This window comes from Emydura macquarii, unplaced genomic scaffold, assembly GCF_026122565.2.
Source record: "Emydura macquarii macquarii isolate MOO-44397 ecotype Brisbane River unplaced genomic scaffold, CSIRO-AGI_Emac_v2 contig_2473, whole genome shotgun sequence".
Classification (NCBI taxonomy): domain Eukaryota; kingdom Metazoa; phylum Chordata; order Testudines; family Chelidae; genus Emydura; species Emydura macquarii.
Window position 1 is genome coordinate 21394873 of NW_027132610.1, and position 13180 is coordinate 21408052.

The 13180-nt window shown below is 43.8% G+C and overlaps 1 protein-coding gene across 1 annotated transcript in view; it reads left to right on the forward strand.

Annotated features, from left to right (window-relative positions):
- The first annotated feature begins 352 nt into the window (after window positions 1–352).
- Window positions 353–13180, forward strand: part of RUBCNL (rubicon like autophagy enhancer) — a 59829-nt gene continuing 47001 nt past the window's right edge. Inside the window, exon 1 of the mRNA XM_067563128.1 lies at window positions 353–420. The gene's annotated coding sequence lies outside the window, so the exon portion shown is untranslated. The remainder of the gene's footprint in view (window positions 421–13180) is intronic.

Sequence of the window (13180 nt, forward strand, 5' to 3'; positions counted from 1 at the left end):
AGTTAAGCATATGCTTATGTAAATAGAGTCTGAGTGGCCCTCCCCTTGCTCAGTCAGTAGAAGGGGGGGGGGGACACTTTATTTGCATGGGCTCTGTATCTGCATACGCCCACCTAGGTGTTGAGCAGCATGATGGGAAAGAGTCAGTTTTGGCTGGAATTGGGTTACAAATCACTGGAGTGTTAACTGCCGGGGTAATGAAATGTTGTCTCCCTATTGTATAAACAAACGGCACCAGAACCGTGCTTAGTCTGTTTTGACAAAAGATTCACTCTCATCTGAACAGAATGCAGCAAAGAGGCATTTGGATGCCAGCAACTGTACAATAAAAAAAAAAAAAAAAAAAAAAAAAAAAAAAAGCTGGAAGGGGGTCACCACTTTGCTGGGGCTGTTCTAGTCCTGACAAAAGGCTATTCTCAGGTATGGATTGACTATCTTCTCCCCTTGTTAAAAGGTAGAATTAATTATTCCTTTTGGAGTCTTTTGTTTGGTTAAATAAAAGCAGGGACATTGCTCCTGTGTCAGTAGAAGGTTCTTGCAAGATTGATAGCTGAAATCACTAAAGGAAGTGGGAAACCTGGAGAAACTGAAAGGAGCCAGCAGCAGGGACATGGTGAGTCCTGGAGGTGGTGGGAGCCAGCAGCAGTCAGAGCCTGCAGCAGGAGCTAGCAAAGGAGGGGGCCTGCAGGTGGCGGCAGCCTGCAGCAGTTGGATGCTAGCAGATGGAGCAGAGGGAACCAGCCTGGCCCGTGGTAGGAGCCAGCAGAGGGACTGGTGGGTTCCCTCCCTACAATTGAGTGGGAGGCAGTGCAACTATAACTGTCAGCAGGGCAGGGGAAAGCAAGAAGGGAGAGGCGAAGGATATGCCCCATGTACTCTGAGACGGGGTGAGTTAAGCTCATTGTGTTAATGAATTCTGTTTGCACTGTTTTCCCAAACCAGTGCTGTGTTACTTCCTGTTATTAAAAGGTTTACTTTCTACACTCAGACTCTGTGCTTGCGAGAGGGGAAGTATTGCCCTTTGGGGGCACTCAGGGATAGTGTGTGATTTCCCAGATGACTGGATGGGGGCTTGAGCCGATTTGGTGTTGTATCATTGACAGGAACCCCAAGATATAGAACCTGGTCTTTTGCTGCTGTTGGCTCTGCCTGGTGGAAGGGTTACATCTAAGCACCTTTCCTGAATTGGAATGGTTTCCTGATCAGGGGCTAAAGCTCTTATGAACTTAAAGGAATTAGAAAATAGAGCAAAATGAAATGGTAATGTGCACTGACATTATCTTAAGGGACTGTTTATTAAATGTGTATAATTTTTCCTAAACTTCAGCATATGCCCATTTAAGAAAATCAGATCATCAAGACAGACAAATATTATATTTAAGAAACTGCTAAAATAACAATTGACATGAAATATGTGAAAACAATTTAAGTTCCTAGAGAACAGATTAAAGGTGAGGTAAAATCTTGGAAGCGAGCTTACCTTCAGCAATGCAGATGACATTACAAAAAAAAAATTCAGAATTTTCAATAGGTTCTACTGAATCCTAATCACATATATAAACTTGGATTTAGAAATGTGAATGTTAGAACTGCTTGCATGTTATCCAGGACAGCAAATGCATTTTATAGAAAAAGAGAGGTTGCATGTATTTGATCCAAGATGTCAACAATAATAATTGTTAAGAAATAAAATGTGTGCCTGACCATGTAACTTTTACTCACACAAGTCATCCTCAGACTGTAGTTTCATTGAAGACAATGGATCAGTGCTTGCATGATTAATGATAACTCGTGTGAAAAAAGTTGCAAAACTAGGCCCTTGATTTGAAGCTCTTTGTATTTTGTTGTAAATTTGGGAGAATTAAAGGGATTTATAAAGCATCATTAAGGCATAGTCAATATTCCAAGTGGCATTGGTTTAACTAAAAGTGTATTTTTACCTTAAGCTAAATGTGATTTAATCTAAATCAGGTTAGTGAGGAATCTATTAAGCTAAATTGACACAAGCCATGTTTCAATCAAGTTAAGAATGTCCACACAGTAAGTTGCACCAATTTAACTACATAAACAGATTTTAAAAAAGATTAAGCCAATGCAAACTGTAATAAAGACAAGGCCTAATGATAGCCTGATTGTTGAATGGATAGTTCTGTGGCATTGGAAGACTAGGGATAAACTTACTTATAGTAGAATTCTTGACATCGCTCAATAGCTATCTCATTTGCAAAGTCTATATTTGGGATGGAAGATAAGCTGGTGAATTTTAACCTGACTTGGAACCTATTTTTAAGGGTACGTCTACATTGACGGTGGCAAAGTTGCCACCGTCAGATTGACCTATCTGGATCAATTGAGCAGTCAGTGAAGACCTGCTCAATCGATCCAGAAGTCACCAGAAGTCGACACAGTAAAACCACCCCCTCAAGTGGCGTAGCACTGCATCGACAGGAACGCAGTTCCCGTCAGTGCAGTGCAGTGAAGACACCGCGCTGAACGGAAGCACAGCAGTTGATGGGAGTTACGCAAGCTACTCTGTGTAGCTTGCGTAACTCCTGTCGACTGCCGCCGAATCATCACGTAAGTATAGACCGGGCCTCAGTGTCATAGGGAAAAAAGTCTATAAATGGTGGAAAAACTAGATCATTATGTAGCATTAAGATTAAACTTAAACATATAAGGAAAAGTTAACAGTGAAGTGCTAGGTGCACTGTTATCTATGCTGAAGGTATAACCATTGATCAGAACTGTCTCACTATCATTTTGTGATCTCTGTCTCTTGTAACCTGTTGTCTCATCATATAGTTAGACTGTAAGTTCTTTGGGGCAGGGACTGTCTTTTCATTATACATGTGTAGAGTGCCTAGCACAATGGGACCCCAGTTCCTGAGGGGGGGGCTATCCAATACAAATATTAAATAATAAGGAACGTGTGAGGGTGTTTTTATTCCTATTTTTACATAAGAATAATAACTTATTGGACAAAATTCTTCTTTTATTTACACCAGTATAAATCTAAAGAAACACTTGATTTAGATGAAGTTACTCTACATTTATTTCATTGTAAAAGAGCAAAAATTCAGTCCAATATGTATATTGTTATACACATCTTTAAATATTTAGTGCATGCTTTTGTATTTCATGCATTTTGTAGGATGGTGATACAGCTGCTTAGTTTGCATAGTTAAGTAACAAATTCTATTCTTAAAAGAAAAGACAAAAATATTTGAGAAAACTGTCTCAGCACAGCATTTGATTGTATAAATAAGCTGTAAAAATATTTTGCTTCTGTAGTGTCAGCTGTTAGCAGATGGGAAACTATTTCTTGTGCAATGTGTAAATTGATTAAATTAACATCTCAGGGTGTTTCAAGAGGTACAACTTCTTAGGGCATGTCTACGCTACAAATTCACATTGGCACAGCTGTGCCACTGTAGCACGTCTGGCTTAATAAATCCACCTCCACAAGAAGCACTAGCTATGTGGGTGGGAGAAGCACTCCCGCTGACATAGTATTGTCTACATGGGGGGTTAAGGTTGGTACAATTACATAGCTCTGGGGTGTGGATTTTTCACACCCCTGAGCGACATAGTTATACCGAAGTAAGTCTGTAGTGCTGACCAAGCCTGAGGCTATGTCTACTACCAGCAGTAAAGACTCACTCAATCGAACCCGGAAGTCAACTCTGTAAATCCACCCCGGCAAGTAGTGTAGTGCTGCGTCGATGGGAGGGCATTTCCTGTTGGCACAGCGTAGTGGAGACGCCGTGGTAAGTAGATGTTAGGAAGTCGATGGGAGATATGCAAGTTACTGTACGTAGCTTGGGTATCTCCCGTCGACTGCTGCCGAAATCTGCGGACAGTGTAGACCAGGCCTGAGTAGCTGTGAGCAGCTCATTTTAAAGAGTACAATGCCAAATTTCAAATATAGCAACATCCTTTTGGCAGGGCCTGTCCCTTTTGTGCAGCCATGAGCTCTGGGATTGGCACTCAATAAATAACCATTATAATCAAGTGCAATAATTTACTTCACATGTGAAGTGATTTTTAAAATTCCCTGCTGATGACTCACCAGCCTTGCCTCAGTATTTCCTTTCTTTGGCAAACAAATGTCACTAATAGTCCAAAAGACTCAAACATACATAATTAACACAAAATCAGAAATAAAGATACTCTAAAAGTGATAAAGCCTCGTGCTCTCTACCAGATACTGAGTCCTCCACTTGCTTACACCAGTTTTACATCAGTGTAACTCCAATGATTTCAGTTAAGCTATAACAGTATAAAACTGATGCAACCAACTGGGGAATCAGGCCCTGAGACTCCTTTTTCTCTCCAAACAGTTCTCAACTGCTCCTCATCCATTCTAATTTACCTGCGCTTTATAGACCCTCTTCATAGAACTAAACGCACACCTGGCATAATGGTCAGAACTCCCACACATCCTTGCAACACTACTCTACAAGCTTCCATCACAATAGCACCTACTGGGGATTTCCAATTCCAAACTGGTATCAGTAAAACATGTGGCACGTACTGTGGGTAGGCATCCCATTGTTCACTGACATTACCTTGTGAGAATTTTTTGCAATGTATTGTGGGGCAACTGCCTTGTATTGTGGAATACCATCACTCCTCTCAGGAAATTGTAGTAGTCTGGGGTCAAATTCTCACAAATCCCTCTGTTCCATCCCACAATCTACTCTTTTTCAACACCATTTTTCATTATTGCCCCCAAAACCCTGAGTGCTGAACAGATCACAACTATCTTGACCATTTTAAGGACAAGGCAAGTCATTCTTTTGTGTTTCTGGAATCACAACAACACCTGGACATGCAATGGGATAACTCAAGATGACAGTCACAGTGATTGAAGCTGCCCAGCTGCTACAGGTAACACTGAGAAACTATATGGTAGAACAGCAGTTTTGGGCTCATACAATGAACACCAAGTGGTGAGACCATATTGTGCTGCAAATCTGGGATGACCAGCAGTGGCTCCAGAACTTTTGGAGATGCCTAGTGCAAAATACCCTCAGTTCCCATTGCAGTTCTTCTTCACTGATATCCGTGGGAACTGAGGGCATTCAGTACCTTAAAGGGTTGGGCTTCCACTCCTGGACTTCAGTCTTTCCTAACTGCTTGGAAGTTGGGTAAGACCATTCCACTCTGTGCAAACACCTCACTGTGAGTTCCAAGGCATAACCAGAGCTTAAAAACAGGGTAAATATAATCAGGAGTTTCCCTGCCAATATTTTCTGTGTTTCGTTTTGTTTAGGTTGACTTTTGGATTCTGACACTGACTGTATTAAAGGCAAAAGGAAGAAACCACACTGGTGTGGGAAGAGGCCAAGCCTCTGTGTACAACTCACTGGCAGAAATTCAGCTCAGTGCAAGAAACTATATTTATGGCCATGCCCCAAACCACCTCTACATCTTTGCTCTAGAACAGCTTAAGGCACGCGAGCGAAAGAGACGGTAGACTGGGGGAACGAATACATTTGGTGAAGCTACATAGTCTCCTATATATAAACCTTCTGGAAGACAAGTTATATAATGTGTCTTTATAAGGGTCTCCTAGTGCCTGCAGCCACAAGCTCCCCGTTTCCAGAAGTACCCATGTTCTTCCAAGCCCATGTGGCCAGATTTCTACTTGCCCTCATGTCTTTCAGCAAAAATCATTATACTAAGTCTTTGTACATCAAGAGGGACCTGTGCCTACGGGCGCCTGTCACAGGGCGCTCTACTCACCTCTCAATGGCACCCCCTCCTGGATGTTCTGGGCATTAGCTCTGCCTGATCAACGCTCCTTTTCAGCTGTTGCATTCTGTCTCTCTCTAGGTCTGCAGCCCCTGTCACTCTAGGAGCTGCTGCTTCCTTTTTGTGACTTGCCCCTCTGGCCAGGTCACTAAGTGATTTCCCCTTCCAGCAGGAGCATGCACAACGGGGGGGACAAGCAGGGGCACGACTCTCGCCAATAATCGTTGGGGGCACAGAACTCCTTTGACCTGGAGGCCATGATGGGGGGGGGGAGGGGGTAAGGCTGGGGAGAGCAAGCTCCTGCCGGGCCAGGCAGAGGGAAGGAGAGTGAGCTTCTACCCCGAGGCCAGGGCAGCGGGAAGCAAGAGTGAGCTCCTCCCAGGGCTGGGGCGGGCTGCAGGGAGAGTGAGCTCCTGCCAGGCTGGGGGCAAGGGCAACACAACATGCCCCCCCCAAAAAGAGGTTAAAGTTAAATTTCTGCATGCGCCCCTGCCTTCCAGGACATGATACTTTCCAAGTCTCTCCAGACAAACAGCGTTCAACAGTCCTCATGCCTGCTGGTCACCTCTTGGTGACCTGCCTTAGTTTCAAGACCTGAAGAACATAATTTTCTGTATAGATACATATCTTCTTAAATATTATCTGTTGTACATACATTTCACAATGATTATGATGACCAGTGGGCTACTGGCTCTTGTCAGAGACCTCACGTGTCACCCTTTGGTGAACTGCTAAGCATATATTTGACCCAGAGGATCCCTGTAAAACACTATGCACCCCCTCTGCCAGCTAGCACCAAGAAGTCCCTGGGTCCCGCTCAGGAGATTTGGGTTCTATTCCCAACTTCACTGGCCTCATTGGTGATTTTGGGGAAGTCATTTCACCGCCCTTTGCCTCAGTTTCCCCATCTGTAAAATGGGGATAATCCTTTGAGCTCTACTGATGAAAATTGCTATACAAGGGCTAGGTGTAATTATTACTGTTAACACCCTGAAGGATGGGAGGTGGTCATGTTTGTTGAAATGTGCATCTCCACTAATGGACACTGCATCTCACATCAATGAAAAAAGACCTAATGCAGCTGTTCTGAGATTATTCACTGATAATTATAAATAGGTATACTCACTAGGGTGTGTGGTGCGTGGGGAAAGAGGCAGTTGTTGCCTTCTGACACATCAGTTAATGATGGCGTCTCATTAGGACCAGCTGGCTGCAGTGTGTTTAATTCTAGCTATTAGTATCATAGTAGTTAAAGGAAAACAAATGGATAAATTGCACATTTGTGTATTATCCATGAATCAGCAGTGCTCTGCCCCCCGTGGCAAATTCTAATAATGTGAAGGTGGCTGTAGCAAGACCCTGTGGCCTGCCCCGGAGCCTGGGCCCGAGGAAGGGTCCCGACGCCCCTGCTGGGCAGATCAGGACCCTGCAGGTCAAATATCCTGGGAGCAGAGGGGCAGGGCCAGGACAGGAAGGGGAAATACAAAAGTCCGTCCTAGCAGGTCAGTCAGGGGGAAGCTGCTGCTGGAGAAGGATGTGCTTTCCCTGAGGCTGTGGTCTGGGCCTGACTCAGACCCTGTGGTTGTGCAGAGCAAACACCCCGCCAACCGGCACCTCCACGGCCTGCCCAGGACGCTGGCTCCTAGTGACTGGGAAGGGCCACTGGGCCCTAGTAGCTGGGAAGAGCTACCACTGACTGGGAGAAACCCCCGGAGGCTGGCCCTGACCTAGAGGAATTGACCGTTGCCAGGGCCCCACTGGAGCTGACTGAGCCCAGTGTGCCAGAGGATCCACCGGGACCCTGTGACCCAGAGGAGCTGCCATCTGCTGATGGCCCTAAGGAGTTCCTGGACCTGCCACCAACTGATGATGAGGGACTAGTGGGACTCCCGCTAGCTGTCTACCCCAGTGACTCGGAGGAAGGCCCCTGGCTCCAGGTACCCGGGTTCAGGGTGGGAGGAAGTAGCCCAGGGGCAGCGGACTATAGTTTGGCTGAATCTGTGGTCACACCAGAGTCAGCGTGTTGCGGCTGGGCCCCGCTGACCCAGTGGCAGAATCTCTTTGCCACTGATACGGCTCTGGGCTGGGATGCAGTGGAGCCAGGTGGTCCTGCGTCCCCCTCCACCCTTCCCTAGCCAGCCTGGGAGTGCTTGGCTCCTCCAAACCTGCCTGCCAGAGGATACCGAGCTTTAACAGCCCCACCTACCTGAGGGCCGGTGGCTAAAGACTACTTAGATGCTGCCTGAGGGCCGGGGGCAATAGACTGTGTTGACAGCCTGCCCCTCCTGGGGCTAGAGACTCATAACCTGCTAGCTTTTTCCTGTAGAGCAAGGCGCTGTGGCCTTGCTTGGAGCCTGGGCCCGAGGAAGTGTTGCAATGCCCCTGCTGGGCCGTGTTGCCAGCCTACAGTGGCAAATAGTCTTTAGATTTTCTTACTGTGGCTACAAATCCTATGAGAATTGAGGGGAAGGGAAATGAAAGAATTTTTAAAGTGTACATGTGCCTTTATGAGTAACTGCAGGTTCTGTTGTCATTCTTGTCCCCTTACTCCCACCCTTGTCTGTTTATGAACCACGCTTGCTGTATTGCAGTAGTTCACAGCTACCCCAAACAGCATCAGAGCCCCATGTGGTAGATGGGGCAAGAACAATACCTTTGCTTTTCTTGGGCGGAGCCTCACACACGTTAGGGTGTTCAAAAAAAGAAAACACCTGAAAACAAATTACTAGTTAAAACAGACACAAGCGTTCAGTCCTCTTCCCACTAAAGTCATTGGAACAGCTTTCACTGACTACAGACAGTGAGAACGAGATTGGGACTCAAGTCACAAAAGTTATGGTACTGGTTTTAGAGTACCCACATGGGGAGTTATACTGGTAAAACTCTTGTAGTATAACTATGCCAGTAAATTTCCCCATGTAGAAAAATGCCTCTCTCAGGCCTGGATTCCATTAAACAAAGATCTCTTTTGTTTAATTTCTGACCATTGGCCTTCTCCTTCATTTGCCAATTCAGTTAAGGTCACAGGCTGTTCTTCCATATACAGTTATAGTTAACTAGCTTCAGGTTATTTCTGTCAGTTTTTGCAGATGGGTAATTTCATACTGTGAAGTATTACCAAGTTTCACTTTACATAAAAAATAAATAAAAAAGAGGAAACCCTTTCATAATGTACCATGTAAGACAAAACTGAAACACAAATATAACAATCTCAGAGTCAGAACAGTTTTCTAAAGCACTTGACAGTTGAAAAGTTTTCCTGATTGATACTGTGTGTTTCTAAAGTATTTATATGGACTCCATCAACATAATAATATCTGAGCATGTTTATTAAATTCACTAAAGATAAAATAACTATTTTTATAGTATGTATATTAAGGAAAATATAACTTTTCAGGATCAGGAAACTTAGGCTCCAGTCCTGCAATTGGAACTGCACAGGTGGACCTGTGTGTCTGATCAGTCAATACATTTTGTAGTTCACATTTCAGGAATGAATTTTTAGGCCTTGTGTGTAATAGACAAGTTGCATCAGTTTAAAAAAATCTAAACCGGTGCAAACCCCTAATGTTGATGCCCTAAAACGGGTTTAGACCAAAGTTAAATTGGTTTAGCTAAACTGAGTAATTTATTGATGGAAATGTTTTAAAACAACTGAGAAGTTAATAAAATATCCTTAAGCAATTTTTATATTACTATTGAAAGGACAGTGGGTATTTAAATAGAGGAACTCCTGTTTAAAAATGAAACACAGAAGTAATCAAATGACTAACCATCTGTTTCAAAGCTGCTGAACTGCGAACCCTTGCATTTCCATCAACTTGCTCAACTGTAACCAGCACAATAGCTCAACCGTAGTTACATATCAGTTTGCAATGAAGACAAAGAGCTCCCAAAAAACAGTTAAATTAAACTGGTGCAAGTGTTGTATGTAGACAAAGCCAAATCGGTTTGATCAAGAAATAACAATCAAGAGGCTTGATTCAATTGAAAATGAAGCAATTGGCATCTACTGTACATCAGTAGCTTTGATTATTCTTGTTTCTGCTGGAGACACTCACAACAAGGTTCAAGAATAATTTCTATGTAAAGGTGTTTTCATAACCATAAGGATCACCATGACTCATCTTAGAATAAAACCTTTAAAGAAGTCCTGAAGAAGAAATGGAGAGCCATGATGCAGTATTGGATATGCCTGGCATGCAGTATGCATTATCTGCTCCCAGATGCTGTGGTGATGGATGCGTTAGAAATCCATGTAATAATAAGGGGTCTAATCCAGTGACGTCTGGAGCTTCTATTGTTCCATCACTACCCAGAATAAAGGCCTAAATGAAAATGAGTTATTTCAATGTGTTCTCTGTGGACTTTTGTTCACTTTAGAATGCTGTCTTGTAACCTTCAGAATGCAGCAGATATCACTGCTGCATTCCAAGAGAATTATCACCTTCTTCTCTTTTCTATCCCACTTCTTCCTATTGGATGCAGAACTTGCCAAGCTATTTATCTCACTGACAGAGGGTAAAGTCAGAACCCCTGACTCCTACTTTTACTGCAGCTTATTCCCACTGTAAGTGAATATATGTCCTTGGCTACACTAGGGAACTTTAGCAACAGTGTTTTTGCAAATGGAGTTAACATGAGTTAGTTCCAGTGGTGTCAGCAACATCAGAAGCCCTATGTTAGACCAACAGCCAGCTGCTGAGAGCTGTGGAGCAGAATGTCACTCCACCTACTTTTATTGGGGTAGGAAGTTTGTTATGTTTTGAAAAAAATTCTATCCATTCTGAGCACACAGAGATATTCTACTTGTAAAGTTATTGAACTCCTTCAAGAGACAAGGTGAGTGAAATAATATCTTTTACTGGACCATCTTCTGTTGGTGCAAGAGACAAGCTTTAGATCAAGCTTACACAGAGCTCTTCTTCAAGTCTTGGCGTAAGCTCATAAGTTTCTTTTTCACCAACAGACGATGATCCAATAAAAGATTTTACCTCACGCACCTTATCTCTAATATCCTGGGACCAACATAGCTGCAACAACACTGTGAACTTCAATCTTTGACAATCAGCTCAAGTACTTGGGCTTTTGGTGCTGGATTTCATTTCAACTGACTGAGAAGGAAAAAACAGTGGTTTTCTGGTAAAGGCAAGGCCTCAGCGTAGACACAGCCTATAGATATGTCTACACTGCAGTAAAACACCTGTGGCTGGCCCGTGTCAGCTGACTTGGGCTCATGGGGCTCAGTCTGTGGGGATATAAATATCAGTATAGACATTTTAACTTGGGCTGAAGCCTGAGCTCTGGGACCCTGTGAAGGAAGAGGATCCCACAGCTCAGGCTCCAACCCAACCCTGAACTTCTACACTGCAATTTTATAACCCTGCAACCCAAGCCCCGCGAGTCAGCTGACAGGGGCCAGATGCATTGTTTTATTGCAGTGTAGACATATCTAGCACGACACTGAGGATTAGCCTTTAGCTATGTTTTCACTGCAAAACAGGTGTGTGTTTATTCTGGGATGACTAACGCCACATCTATACTATGAGCTCTACAGTGGCACAACTATGGTGCTGTAGCTATGCTGCTGTACATTATAATGTGGATACTTCCTATAGTGATAGAAGTGATTTTTCCATTGTGATAGGAATGTCAAAACAGCCTTCCATCAACCTAGCTACATCTACACCAGGGGTTAGGTTAGCATTGTTACGGCATTCAAGAGTGTGGACTTTTCATATCCTGTAGGCCAGGCCTAACATGCATTAGCTATCCTGCTGTACAATTCTGATACAAGGCCCCTATAGTTTTTATCATGAGATAGCTAGGCGAGATAAGCAATATATCCCTACCTTTGGGTGACCTTGCCTAGTTTACCTCACAATAAACCTGAAGTGTCTAGTCTCCTCTAGGATTTTACAGTGGTAGAGCTGATGCAAGTTAGTTATTCCACAGAAATGTTTTGGCAATGAAGATGAAGTTTTAACAAATGAAGCTCTTTTCCCATTAGGCAGAGCAGGGGAACAGAAAACATTTCTACACTCATGCCTGTTTTTATTCTTCACTTTGTTGCTGTTTATCTTATCCATGCTTTTTCTATTTACTTAACTCAAAAAGCGACCTTATCTATATCAACCTTGATAAGTTTCTTTCATTCAGAAAACTCATTGTAAGAATTTGTGGGGCTAGAGCAGTGGTTCCCAACTGTTTTGGCTCGAGGGCCACAAATATCATTTTTACAACCCTGAAGGGCCACCAGTCTATCAACTCATAAAAAATGTATTGACGTATACACCATTAAGGACTACAAATCACTACATATTTAAAGTAAACATTTTGATGCTACTGTGTTCATTTTTACTTTCACTGTTTTACACCTAAAATTACAGTATGTCACATACTCACAGACAAAGCACTAGTGCAGATGATTGATTGTCACTACACACTGGAGCACATGGCCTGGCAATTAATGGGTGGGGGTCTGCTAAGTGCAGGCCAAACCAGAAGGCATGGATTTTTAGAGTCCTGCCCCTCCTCAGCATGGTGGGTCCCGGTTTCTCCACCAGAAGCCCCCCCACCCACTGCAGCCAGACAGAAGGAGTCCTCGCTGATCTCCCATTCCCGTGGCTGCAGCAGAGAAACTGCATGCATGCTGTAGCCCTGTGGGCTCCACCTGGGTACCTAGGAGTGGCTCCCTTCTGCAGTTCAGTGCTCCCCTCCCTCTGGCTCCAGCAGGGACCCCAGCACCTATAGACATAGGTGGAGCACTTTGCCTTGCTCTCTGCTACAGCCAGGATGTACCACCTAATGGGTCCAGAGTGACAGTACCCTGTGGCCCTCTGATTGACCCCATGCTCTTTATTTAACCCTGGGGGGTGCCCCAGAAAGTTGACTGGGCAACCACACCGACTTCTGGCCTGCTACAACTCCAGCCCACACCTTGCTTTCTGATCTCCAGTCCCAGCCTGACTCTGACCCTGATCCTGGCTTATTGATCCCAACTCTAGTGATTACTCCAATCCCTGCTCACTGACTACATCTCATGGTTGTCCTTGACTTGTGGATGCCAGCCCAGCCATGACCTCTAGGCTTAATTGTCTAGGTGATGGTCCCTTACACTGATGTGCAAAACAGATGTAGCTGAATAAAAGATCTCTCAGTGATACCTGCTTTAAACTATTTAAAAAAAATACCTTTAAGGATTTTAATTAGTTCTGCCAGTAGGGAATTCTCTGCCCATGTTGGTCTAATATTCACAGGCTTATTTTGTTCTTTAAAGCTACTCTCCAAAAATAAATAAGTAAACACCACCAAGAAATGCTTGTATCTCAGTTCTGCATTACTTCATTCTAGGTACTTCCTAAATCCTTATCCTAGCTACAGACTAAATGATGGCCTGGATTCCACATTCTGCTAACACTGT